We start from the raw sequence: 13,603 nt of genomic DNA on the forward strand, positions 1-13,603 counted from the left end.
AGAACTCGAACGGCAGAGAATACTGTGAGGTTGGACTGATGTCCATTTGACAAAGCTGGGTGATTATTCTCAGGCCAGGATTAGTGGGAGTTACTGAGAGACACTGGCACAGCTGAGTGAGGGCCAAGGCCTGGGATCGCATAAGAACATAAGAGTGGCCATACTGGGTCAGACCAATGGTCCATCTAGCCCAGTGTCCTGTCCAGGTGCTTCACAGGGAATGAACAGAACCAGGCAATCAGCAACTGTGGCCCATTCCCAGCTTCTAGCAGCATGTGTTGCGGTGCATTGATGGAGCTGTGAGGCCCTGATCTAGCCAGAGTTTTGTTAGCCCCTCAATTTCATGAACACCAAATTCAGTTCAGAATTATACAAAAGGAAAACAGCAATCCCATATCAATTGTAAACTATGAAGGAAAATAATGCTTCTCTGCTTCCATTTTGCTCAACACAAATGTACACAGGCCTGGAGGGGAGAAGAGAACGCCAAATATTCAGAGTTTTGGATGTGGCCCAGGGTGGTAGTGAGTGACCAAAAGTAATTATCTAATGGCTGTTCAGTGGCCTGTGAAATGAATTTGGTGGGGCTCGGTGCAATTCTTAGTGGGCAGGATTTCTTAGAAGAAGAAAATACACCAGCACCATATCTGAGGCTAATCTATAACTCTTGTCAACACTCTCTCCGCAGGCCCAGGGAGACTGAATGGACCAGGTAGCCTGAATTCACAGGTCAGGATTGAGTCCTGTGGATGACTGGGGCCAGCACTGTCTTTTCTGTACCAGTTCTGCAGATAGAGTGAGCACTGCCGTTTCCACGGATGCCAACAGAGCATGAAAACTGACAGGCGGGGGGGAAACGTATTATTTCTTTAAAAGCTCATGGGAACGAATCCGTGAATACCAAGAGCGGTATGGAAAGATACCAGGGGCACCAACTCTTTGTGTCCTCCTTATGTGGTGGTAATGCCAACAAGAGGCATGCTGTCGAATTTCAAAGAGAATTGCCATGACCAATCAGTGTGAAACGTGGCAAGAATGCCTCACGCAGTGGCCACGGGATAAAAGGCCGCACCAGGCTGAACTGTAAGACTTCTCATTTCTCCGGCAATGAGTGAGACACTCTGTGGCAATGAAACTGGAGCAAGCGAGACTGAGAGATTCTAATTGCTGTTCCCGCTTCTGCTGCTTTGATCTGAGGCAAATGCCCATTTTAAATTGCAAACGGCTGTCAGTCAGATACCATCCAGCCACTGGCTTATGAAGTGGGATGTACACTTCAGTCAGATAATGTTATGAGAGGCAGGAAATCCAGAGAGGAACGACTGAAGGTCTGAAATGATGGGAACTCTGCAGCGTAGCTCTCATTGGCATCAACGTGGGCTGTGTCGCACACATCCCCCCTCACCACTCTGAAAATTCCCTCCTGTGCACCAAGTCAATCCCATTGTGCCGGAGGGGAATCTCAGCGCTTACGGTCCTGTTGCCTTAGCCTTGATTATGCAGATTCTGGTTTGTGCTGCAATATGTAGGCAGAGGGAGGCAATGCAGCTTTTCTGGCTCGGAGCATGAACGCTGCTTAGCACTATTTCAACCTGCCTGCAGTGGGGTGGGTTACCTGGCAGGGGACTGGCTGGGGATTCAGTCCTGGCTGAGGAACAAGATTTTCCCCTTGTTTCAGGGAACAATCGTGGGGATTGCAGGTGATGCCGGGCACCTCATGAACCAGGTCCCTGCCTCCATAGTTCTGGTACTCAGGGCTGCCCCTGACTCTCCCCAAAGACACATGCCCTATGGCACTGAGCACTCAGCGCTGCCTCTCCTGAGACTGAGATGCCATGCCTGCCGGATGTGTTGTTCACCTGCCAAGAACACTTTCACCTTCTGTTTCTAGCTGATAAGGACACTGGGCACCTGGGACGTAGGATTGGTTTTTCATAAACCTTCAAGATGCTTTTCCTAGTATTAGTAGGGACATGCTGTGGAGTCAGCTTCTGCCAATGGATGGATCTTCGATTGTTAAGCGGATTAAGAAAAAGGTGCAGAGTAACGCTCCGGTGGCGGTGAGAGTGGGCAGGTTGGGTGCTGCCTTGTCCCTTGCCCTCAACAGTAGGGGATTCACCAAGCAGCAGCCTTGTGCCTTCTGTTCAATTTATACTATTTTGATTGAAATTGTCCCAATGCTAGGAGATCCCAAATGTCAAAGTCTAGGTGGAGGGCAGCAAAGGGCAGCTGGTGCAGTCTTACTATAATTAGATCACTTCATTAGACTTCTGCAGGGTAACAGGGGCTTAGGACTCAAATGTGAACAAGGTGAAAGCAGCTGTGTCTGGTTGCTGGAAGCCTGTGTGCATTACTGCAGATTACCCAGGCTTCAGGGGGTATTCAGTGGCTACTGGGTCATTTTTGCTGCCGCATCAGACTGGGTTTGGCATGTCTAGCCAGACAGAGACCTAAATGCAGGGCTCTGAGGGCATGATAAGTTTCGGAGGGTAGGTTGGTAAAACCTTTTTGAGATGTTTGTTTAGGCAAAGGTCCAAGTTGTTTGAAGACAGAGCTGTAGGGTATTAGACAGCCTAGCTAGGTATTTACATCACACTCTGCATTGTTAGGGGCGCTCAGCTAGAACCAGGCTACAGTTCCTTTTTACAGCAGTACACAATGTCTTGAATAGACCTGTGAGCTGTTGTGCAAGGTCGGGGTAGCGTTTTACATCTACTTTGCACTGGATTTGTACTGGAATAAATAACTACACACGGTGTAAGGCAATGGTGTATCAGCTCCCTCCGTCTCCCTTTCTAAAAGGCTTCATTTGAATATGAATCCTATTTGCATAAAGTAAGGAATCCTAGTCTAAGGGTCACTAGGCGAGATTAAGGTCTGAGAGAATTATATTTCGCTTTTCTATAGTACCTTCCATTTAAGGATCTCAAGGTGCTTTGCAACCTGCTATTTAGTTTCCCAGTACACTGATGGGGCAGATGAATATTATCCCCATTTTTCAGATGGGGAAATTGAGACACCATGACTTGCCAAAGACCCATGAGTCAGTGGCAGAATTAGACAAAGAACCTAGGAATCCCCCCCCCTCTCTACAGAAGACCTTAAAAGAAAGATGCAGGAAGAAAAGCTCTGCCATAGCAGGGAGAACCAAATGGAATCTCTCTCTCTCTCTGCTGCATCTAAAATGAATTTAGGAAGAAGTGGCTTATCCTGGTAACTAACTGCTTTAATATACAATCAGGAGTCTATGGCCCCCATTTCTGCAAAATACCTAAGCACATGCTTATGTCTACACCTATTCAACAAAGTACTTAAGCATGTGACTTCTATATGTGTAAAGTGCTTTGCTGAATAGGGCTAGACCCAAGCCTGATTTTAAATGCTTTGCTGAATCCGGGCCTAAAATTGCTTGAGAATCCTGATCACTGATCAACTTGCTGCCCTGTTCATTGTGGTGCTACTTGCTGCTTTGCTGCTAACCCTACAGGCCTGAGTAGTTCAATCAGGGAGTTGAGCACAAAGTTCTAATAGACTCTCCCCTTTAATGGGGAGTAGAGTCACTGGAGTGCTCACATCACTGGGTATTTGATCGTTGCGTTAATTAACTCTTACTCTATTTACATGCAGATTTAAATTTACACGGGGTGTTTATTTTGCAAATGTACGCTGTGGTGATTATCAGATAATTAACTTGAGAATTGATGGCAGAAGAGGTTGAGATTTGCTCCTAATCTATCCTTCGTGCATCTCTATTTATGGCCCACAGACTTTTAAAGACGGGATAGGTTCTTAATATCTTGCATGCTAATTGCTTTTATTATGACTATGTGCCTGTATATAATTGTTTTATTTCAGCTAGTTGGACCTGTTTTTTCCCTCTGTTGTGGTTTATATCAAGCTGAATGAATAGGGCAAATAAGGTCTGACTCAGAGTTTTATTTTCATTTGATATACTAAGAGTAGAAAAAGGTTATATGTACGCAGGATCCAGCTACCCCTGATCCCAGCAATTTCCTTCCTCTGAGTTCCTTTGTCTCCTAGACAATCTTTTTTATGCATGACGCTTACAGAAACTGTGACATTGTCTAGTGGCTCGTATTAAATCTCAGGACAGTAAAACAGTGCACTTAAGCTGTATCATCTTTTAAAATGAGATTGCTATTAACTTGCTGTTTGGTTTATAAGAGCAACTTACCCTAATAAACTGACACATCTGCTCAGCAACCCTGCAGACGGTCACTCAGCACTTAGCACACTCCTTCTCCATCCTGAATTGCCTCTGCAGATCTCCATTGTAGCAGTCTCATACCAGGCACGTGAGCCACAGAGCCATGACCAGTAGTACAGTGTGGGCCTAGTTAGGATTTCAGTGTTCCGGGACCCAAGCTTATAAAAGATCCTGCTCTACAGCAGTCCCTAGATTCCTGTTTTCCTGCCTTCAAAATACTTCAGCACCATCTCGCTCCCATCCCCTGGACTCTCACTTTTGGAATGAATAGATGTAAATAGTGTCAGTTATTGGTAGCTAGGGTTTTAAAAGGGGCGGGGTTCCATGTTTAGAGTCCAAGACCATGTCTACACTACAAATTTATGTCAACCTAACTTACATCAGCATACAGCCATCGGCATAGGTAGCGTCTTCACTCAGGCTATGTCTACGTTAGGTCGACTTACAGCCACCACATTAATTACTGCGGTGGCTGATGTCCACACTACTCACCAGGAGCACTTCCACCAATTTGAAGAGGGGCAGTATGGGGGCTGAGAGCCAGGGCTCTCAACTCCACGCAAGTCCCCACTGGGAGCTCTACTGCCCCCCCCGGGGTTTCTTGCCTCCACACTCCCAGCAGGGGGCAGCCACCCAGGGCTTCTCACCTTCAGCGGTGAGATCTGAGCCCAGAGTCTGGTTGGCTGCTGTGCCCCCGGTGGGAAGTGGGGAGCCGTGACCCCGGGGGCAGGGGGGCAGGGCTCCCAGCAGGGAGCCTGGGCAGCAGCCCAGCCTGGAGCAGAGACTGGGCAGCAGCCCAGCTCAGGAGCCAGCTTCACTGGAGCCATGAAATTGACAAGAATGACAGCCAACAGCCGATGTAAGGCGTTAACTACACCGACATAAGCCTTATGTCTCTTGTTGAGGTGGTTTTATGATGTCAGTGTAGCAGGGGAGTTGCATGGGCGGGAGGAGCATTGCAGTGTGTACACCTCCACTCTTCTGTTGACAAAAGCTGACGTTTGTCAACAAAACTGTGTAGTGTAGACAAGTCAGTGCTACAGTGGCGGAGCCGCACTGGTGGAGCGCTGCAAGTGTAGATAAGCCCTTAGTCAGCAAAGGCCAACAAAACTGTGCTATTGGGACATTCTATCCCTTGGGGGAGCGTACTGTAACCCCCATATTCCTCGTTTTCATATAATCGTGATCTTACATATAAAGCAGGCCTAGTAATGAATCAGGGGAAAGGTTATGATCTGCTGAAAGTGATTTCTCTATCCTATATGTATATCATTAATGCATATGAAGTTATGAGAATTGTGTTGTATGGTGGTCACTAAAGCATGCTGTAAATTGGGGAATCAGCCAGATATTAGCTCCCCAGAGGCAACAGCAACGAAAGTAACCAACGCCTGGGTGGGGTGTCAAACAACCCATCAACAGCCATTGTCCAGCAAGGGAGCTACAGTGCAATGACTCACCTGCATGAGGCCACACCAGGGGAATTGCTCAACCTTGACTCAGCAATGCCCTCCAGACATGCCTGACTTGTGCTCCCCAAGCACATGGACTGAGAGTATAAAACAGGCAGAGTGGAGACATACTGGTACCTTCTCCTGCCCCCACCTATGCTGCAAGCAACCAAGACACTGAGAAGAAAACAAGACTCCAACACAGGAGATTGGTGCAGATTTAAGGAACAAATCTGTATATTAAGGACTGCAGTATCCAGTGGGGTGAGAAAAACTGCTTAATCTAGTTGCTGCCCAGTCTAATAGAGTTGAGAGTTTAGACTGCGTGCTCATATTTTCTTTTCTTTTGGTAACTAACTCTGACTTGTTATGCTTTGATTTATAATCACTTAAAATCCATCTTTATAGTTAATACATTTGTTTGTTTATTCTACGTGAAGCAGTGCGTTTGGTTTGAAGCATGTCAGAGGCTCCCCTTGGGAGAAAAAGCCTGGTGCATATCAATTTCTTCGTTAAATTGATGAACTCCTATAAGCTTGCAGCATAACTGGACACTGCAAGACGGAGGTTATTAGGGTTGTGTCTGGGACCGGAGATATTGGCTAGTGTCATTCGCTTGCAAATAATTGGGAGCAGCTTACATGCTAGAGGCTGTGTGTGAACAGCCCGGGCATGGGGGTTCTCACAGCAGAGCAGGGTAAGACTGGCTCCCAGAGTCAAGGATTGGAGTGACCTAGCAGATCACCGGTCCGGATAACACCAGGGGGAACGTCACAGCTATGAATACATCTTTTGTTGTAATTTTTGCATATACACCAGCTGGCACTCAGCCTTCCATTACTTTCCCTGTGAGATTATTTTTGGACTCTGCAAGCCCATGCTTCCCTGTGACTTGATCTTCAGGAAGCAAGAACCAACTAGGCCTCCTGGACCTACATAGGTAGGTAATGCAGTGGAGTCTTACACCAGTGACCTGAGGAGAGCATTCCAAAGGGTGGAGCAAGAGTGAGCTGGAAGCAAGTATGCCAGGCATAGGATGCCAGGAAAAACAAGAATTATGTGCCCATCCAGGAAGGAAATAAGATGTGGCTACGTAACTGGAAAAGGCAGCCTGGTTAAAAAAAAAAAAAAAATCCCAAACTTACTCCTTTTTGGAGGGGACCTTACAAAAGAGTTAAGAAAACAAACAATGTATCCTTGCTGATATAAAAAGCAAGAGCTCCTCCCTTTCTGGTGAATTGAGAACTAGTGCCCAGATCCACTGAAAGAAACGCGAGGGCAATCACTGAGGATGCTCAACAGCCATCCCAGAGGGATGCAGAAGAGGATTTGGAGGTACCCCAGCAGAATCCTCTGGCTTATGGTGGGAGACCAGTTGTGGATGAAGAATTGCTGGGGTGTTGTTGGCACTTCAACCCACTGCAGTCTTCAAAGGAAAGTCTGTCCACATTTGGATAAGCCTAACCTGGAGGACAAGAAACCTGTATATACTGATAATCTAGATCCAACTATGAATGATAGCTCCATGACTGAATATAGGACTCAAGTAAGCAGACCAACATGGAAACCGTGTGGACAGCAGATTACCTGGATTCCTAGGAGTTGCAACAATATTAAAACTTTCATTATTGTTTTAAATTCTTATTTAACTACAGGGGGGAAGTTGTAATGATCAGTGTAGGCAGCAACTCCACCAACAGGTGGTGCTATATCTTTATTTTAGTGGTGTTGTCTTGAATGTTGTATGATCGGAGAAGGGTTTTTTGTAGTAAGTCTAAATCTTACTGGTGTGTGCTGGAGTTGTTACTTGCAGTGTCCCAATAAATCCTTAGAGTTCTATCAGCGGGTATTACAGTACTCGACAAAGGCCAGTTTCTCATCCCCTTACTCATGCTGAGTTAGAGTAGCACCTTTACCCCACAAGTGGATCAACTAAAATCAGGGGCACTATTCATGTAGCACTAATCGACATGAAAAAAGATATGAGATTTGGAATTTTCAGGGTGTTCAGATTGGAGGGCACAGAGCAGAAGTGCTCTCTGTGGTTTTGGGTGGGATCCAAAATGGTAGATGGAGGCTATTTCCAAATCTGCTACTCAGTACGAATACGGGGATAAAAATCTGGCCCCAAATATCTGGCAGAGATTAGTGCCCATCATTGTAATCTAGATTTAGAGCCTTAGCCACATCTGCAAGAAACAACCTGTACTCTGAAATTCTGGGGGGCCAGACTCCTTTCCTTAAGTAGGCATGATTCAAGAGATGGTGCGTAAGATTTTATATAGGCTATACATTCTCAAGATATCATTTATGGTTTCCTAGCCAGGTAGATTTCCATCCTGAATTTACGGGGCCTATTATTTGCATAAGAAATTTAAGTCACTGTAAGGGAAAACTATTTTTAACAGTCTGAGATCTCTTATTTTTAGCCATTTTTCTGTAATTAGTTCTGTTTCCCGCTAATTGTTTGAAATGCGGCATCTATTCCTGCCGCAAAGTGTTGCTTTGATAATTGGTATTATGGGATAAGATTAAAAGTGTTGTTCGCGCTGGAGGGCATGAGGGAAAATGCAGAGTTGTTTGTGATAAAATGACTTACTGTATGTGGAAGTGGGACGGATTGTCTAGGAATCCCAGCTTAAATGGAGTGAAATATTGATGAGGTAGGTAGCACTGGTAAAATCCTATTAAATGAGGAAAACAGCAGTCTGTAACCAAGCAAGTATGGGATGTTAAGTATTAAATACATCATTTCTTTCCAGAATTGAATTTACTTCTGGCAATGAAGGGGATTCGTATTTTATCCATAGAGCATCTCCGTTGTGCCTTGCTTGCAAGCTGATAAGACACTCTGGTCTTTTTTTGTTAGTATTTAGAGATGGATCTCCACCAAAAACCTGATTTTGAAACTCCCCCAACCATTGGGGCAAGTGAGATCTGGATCAGACCTTCCCAGCTCCATGTCAATTGTTATAATTTGCTGAGGGCTGTCAGTGTGATTTGTCCCTGTACAAACACTAAGGGGAGATTTGGCCCTGGAAGAAAAAACCTTCAGATCTGAACCCCTTGAATTTTCAGGGAGTTTGGATTGGAGAGTCCTTGAAGTGCTCTCTGGTTTGGGGTTGGATGCAAAACAGCAGATGGAGGCTATTTCCAAATGTGCTTAGGACAGCCCTGTCTCCAGAAAATGCTGCACAGCGCATCACTTCCTGGTGAAGCCCAATCATGGGCCACACAGACCTGCTGGAGGGTTGTAGGGCCTGTAGATTGGGACAGTTTGGATCAGCCCTAAACTTTCGGATACTTTTCAGAACTAACCCCCAAACGTTCTGAGTTCCCTGGTTGCTTAAGCCTCTATTTTTGCTATATGGTGGCTGTTTACTGCACCTTTGCTAATGCTGGCTGGTGGGGCTGTTTTGCTGCCACTTCCTCTGTGCACTGGCTGTGCTGGGGTGGAGGATGACTTATTGTCTACTCCTGCATCCTGGATAGTTCAGCAGTGGTTTATGTAGGCTGAAACAGGCCAGGGCGCACACCAAGTCCAGCGGTTGGATGCTGTCATGGTCAGTGAAGTCATGTGGTGATAGGACATCCCTTCATGCAGGACAATGCAACATGGCACATTTATTCCCTCCCTCCCAATCTGTCCCCTGTATCTCATAGGAGTCCAGATCCACAATCGGGCCCATAGCCAACCAAGCACAAGTAAGTGCATGTGCCTATGTAGAATGAGGTGCTGTGGAAGGGAATATCCTCTGTGCTCCCAAACACCCTCCCCATTCAGTGGTGCGCCGAGAGGAGAAAGGGAACTGACTGGCCATTCTGGGGAGGGAAAGAGGCAGGTTCTGCTTTCCCTCTCTGAAGAAGAGGCGAATCAGCAGGTGGGCAAATCTTCCCACAAAGGAAAAACAGTAGAAGGGGGCCTCCAAGCTTGGATAACTCTTCTCTCATCAGGTGCTGGTGCAGCTCCACTGACCTGTAAGAAGACAATGGAGTGCCATAAATTCCCCAGCCAGGTACCATCTCCTGCTGCTCCTGTGTGATGGGCCCTGACTTCTGCAGCCAACAGAGGCAGGTAGAGGGGGAGCTCTGGGGGAGGGGCCAAGGAGAGGATGGGTCTCCCTCTGCTTTACCACCAACAACTGATAACAAATATTGAGCAAATCTAGGTGCTGGGCTGATGTCAAAGGGCAGGGCTCTGTGAGGTCAACAGCTCAGCATGTCTTCTTTGCTGGGAAGTTCCAAGGCATTTTGAGCTCATTGAGCAAGCAGCATCTCTAATTTGTTGGACTGCTACCAAAGCTCAGGTCTCTATGGAAATATCGAGCCTGGATTTCATGTTTTTAATCCTGGAAAGTGCTGACCACCCTCAACTCCACCAGAATGACCACTGTACCCACTGCCAAAATGCAGCCATTCTTGTGGGCATCAAAGCCACATGGGCTTGAGGGTCATACATGATCACAGGACACTAATAATGGAGCTGGTGAGTGGGAGCAGCAGGAATTTCAGCTGTCATGGCTGGAAATGTCAAATCCCATCAGTTGAGACATTTACATTTGCACTGAATCACTGGGGATTATTATACTATAGGGCAAGTTCTTGTCTGCTCTGGGTGGATACTAGGGGTGTGTCTATACTGCATTGCAGACTACGGGGGTGTGACGTGCAGAGTGCACCGAAGTGTTGTGTTGCAACTGCCCTCTGTGGATGTTGCTGGTGCGAACTACAAGGTAGCTAGTTCCTATAATGCAGTCCTGAACGAAAGAGGTCTACACTAATCTTAACTCCACATTCTACAAGCCATTATCCTCTGATCCCACTGATGATTACCAAAAGAAACTACACCATCTGCTCAAGAAACTCCCGGAGAAAGCACAGGAACAGATCTGTACAGACACATGCCTGGAACCCCGACCAGGTGTATTCTATTTGCTACCCAAGATCCATAAACCTGGAAATCCTGGACGCCCCATCATCTCAAGCATTGGCACCTTAACAGCAGGATTGTCTGGCTATGTGGACTCTCTCCTCAGGCCCTACGCCACCAGCACTCCCAGCTATCTTCGAGACACCACTGACTTCCTGAGGAAACTACAATCCATCGGTGATCTTCCAGAAAACACCATCCTGGCAACTATGGATGTAGAATCCCTCTACACCAACATTCCACACAAAGATGGACTACAAGCTATCAGGAATAGCATCCCCGATACCATCACGGCAAACCTGGTGACTGAACTTTGTGACTTTGTCCTCACCCACAACTATTTCACATTTGGGGACAATATATACCTTCAAGTCAGTGGCACTGCTATGGGTACCAGCATGGCCCCACAGTATGCCAACATCTTTATGGCTGACTTAGAACAACGCTTCCTTAGCTCTCATTCCCTAACACCCCTACTCTACTTGCGCTACATTGATGATATCTTCATCATCTGGACCCATGGAAAAGAAGCCCTCGATGAATTCCATCATGATTTTAACAATTTCCATCCCACCATCAACCTCAGCCTAGACCAATCCACACAAGCGGTCCATTTCCTAGACACGACCTTGCTAATAAGCGATGGTCACATAAACACCACCCTATACCGGAAACCCACTGACCGCTATACTTACCTACATGCCTCCAGCTTCCATCCAGGACACACCACACGATCCATTGTCTACAGCCAAGCTCTAAGATACAACCGCATTTGCTCCAATCCCTCAGACAGAGATAAACACCTACAAGATCTCTATCAAGCATTCTTAAAACTACAATACCCACCTGCTGAAGTGAAAAAACAGATTGACAGAGCCAGAAGAGTACCCAGAAGCCACCTACTACAGGACAGGCCCAACAAAGAAAATAACAGAACACCACTAGCCGCCACCTTCAGCCCCCAACTGAAACCTCTCCAGCACATCATCAAAGATCTACAACCTATCCTGAAAGATGATCCCTCACTCTCACAGATCTTGGGAGACAGACCAGTCCTCGCTTACAGACAGCCTCCCAACCTTAAGCAAATACTCACCAGCAACCGCACACCATACAACAAAAACACTAACCCAGGAACCTATCCTTGCAACAAAGCCCAATGCCAGCTCTGTCCACATATCTATTCAAGTGACACCATCATAGGACCTAACCACGTCAGCCACACCATCAGGGGCTCGTTCACCTGCACATCTACCAACATGATATATGCCATCATGTGCCAGCAATGCCCCTCTGCCATGTACATTGGCCAAACTGGACAGTCTCTACGCAAAAGAATAAATGGACACAAATCTGACATCAGGAATCATAACATTCAAAAACCAGTAGGAGAACACTTCAACCTCTCTAATCGCTCAGTGACAGACTTGAAGGTGTCAGTTTTGCAACAAGAAAACTTCAAAAACAGACTCGAAAGAGAGACTGCTGAACTCGAATTAATATGCAAATTAGACACAATTAACTTAGGCCTAAACAGAGACTGGGAATGGTTTGGTCATTACACTAATTGAATTTTTTCCCCTCATGTTAAGTTCTCCTCACACCTTCTATGGGTCATCTCGATTATCACTTCAAAGTTTTTTCTTCTGCTGCTACTGATAGCTCATCTCAATTGATTGGCCTCTTACAATTGGTATGCGTACTTCCACCTTTTCATGTTCTCTGTATGTATAAATATCTTCAGTCTGTGTGTTCCACTCTATGCATCTGAAGAAGTGAGCTGTAGCCCACGAAAGCTTATGCTGAAATAAATTTGTTAGTCTCTAAGGTGCCACAAATACTCCTGTTCTTTTTGCGGATACAGACTAACACGGCTGCTACTTTGTAACTAATCTTAACTAGTTACCTTTTACTTCGTGCCAGCAACACCCATATCGGGCAGTGACAGCACAATACTTTGGGGCACTCTGCCGTTAACACCCCCATAGTGCGGACTGCAGAACAGTGTAACCATAGCCTGAGGTTCCCCAGCCCCTGTTGGAAGAATATCCAGTGTCCTTGGTCAAAATTTCTTTTTCTGCATTGTGCCGTGTGTGCACCAGCTAGGTGCTACCCTCCACATCAGAGATGATGTGCATGTGGTGTGCAAAGCTCTTGTGAGACAGGAAAGGGACCATACAAAAATGAAATGTTCTTTTTGAATGGAGCCAATGAGCCAGTTGTCCTGAGAGATCTTTTCCGTCTCTGATCTGTCTCCCACAGAATGGATCAGACAGGCAAAGGACAGTTCTAAAGGAGACAGCATCTCTCTACAGACCTGTAATCTTGGTGATCATCCATGAGGAATGATGAGAGACACGAGATTTAGAAATGTGGCAGTTGAACAGGGTTTTGATAGACGATAACAACATACAGAGGGAGTTTTGCCCACATGTGACAAGGGTCAGTGTCGCAGCGTGAACTAGGCCTTTGAGATGAGCTCAGGCCCCAGCTCTCACCTGTGCCTGATTTCCCCTTGGTAGGCTGAAAGCCAGGCCTGTTGGGAAGTGAGAACCAGGATAAAAGCCAAGCCACTTTCTCAATGGCTGTGACCAGGGGTCTGTACCAAGGCCGCCCTCGTTCCCTACTGATTAGGGGCTGGGGAAGGAGTCTGGCAGGGGCTTGGTTGTACGGCAGAAGAAGTGGCCCTGGGGAAAAGGGAAGCAAAGTGGCTTAGAGTTTGGGCTGGGCAGCTGCTTCGCTGTTTTGGGTCCCTGGGCCTGTAGCAGAGGGAAGGAATGGGCTTCCCTATAGAACCACTGACGGGTGGCATGGAAACCCCCACAACCAAGGGCAAGGACTTGGAGGGGCAATGGTCACGCAGCAAGGAACTGTCTGAGAGAAAGGTCATGTGGGGGCCATGACTAGTGGGTTGTAGCCCAAGGAGGGTGATTAATTTCGTTGTGAAAAGCCCTTGAGGTGTAGTTGGACATCTGTTTGCTGAACACAAGGAGT

Source organism: Terrapene carolina, unplaced genomic scaffold (assembly GCF_002925995.2).
Source record: "Terrapene carolina triunguis isolate 2854851 unplaced genomic scaffold, T_m_triunguis-2.0 Scaffold558, whole genome shotgun sequence".
NCBI classification, from domain to species: Eukaryota; Metazoa; Chordata; order Testudines; family Emydidae; genus Terrapene; species Terrapene triunguis.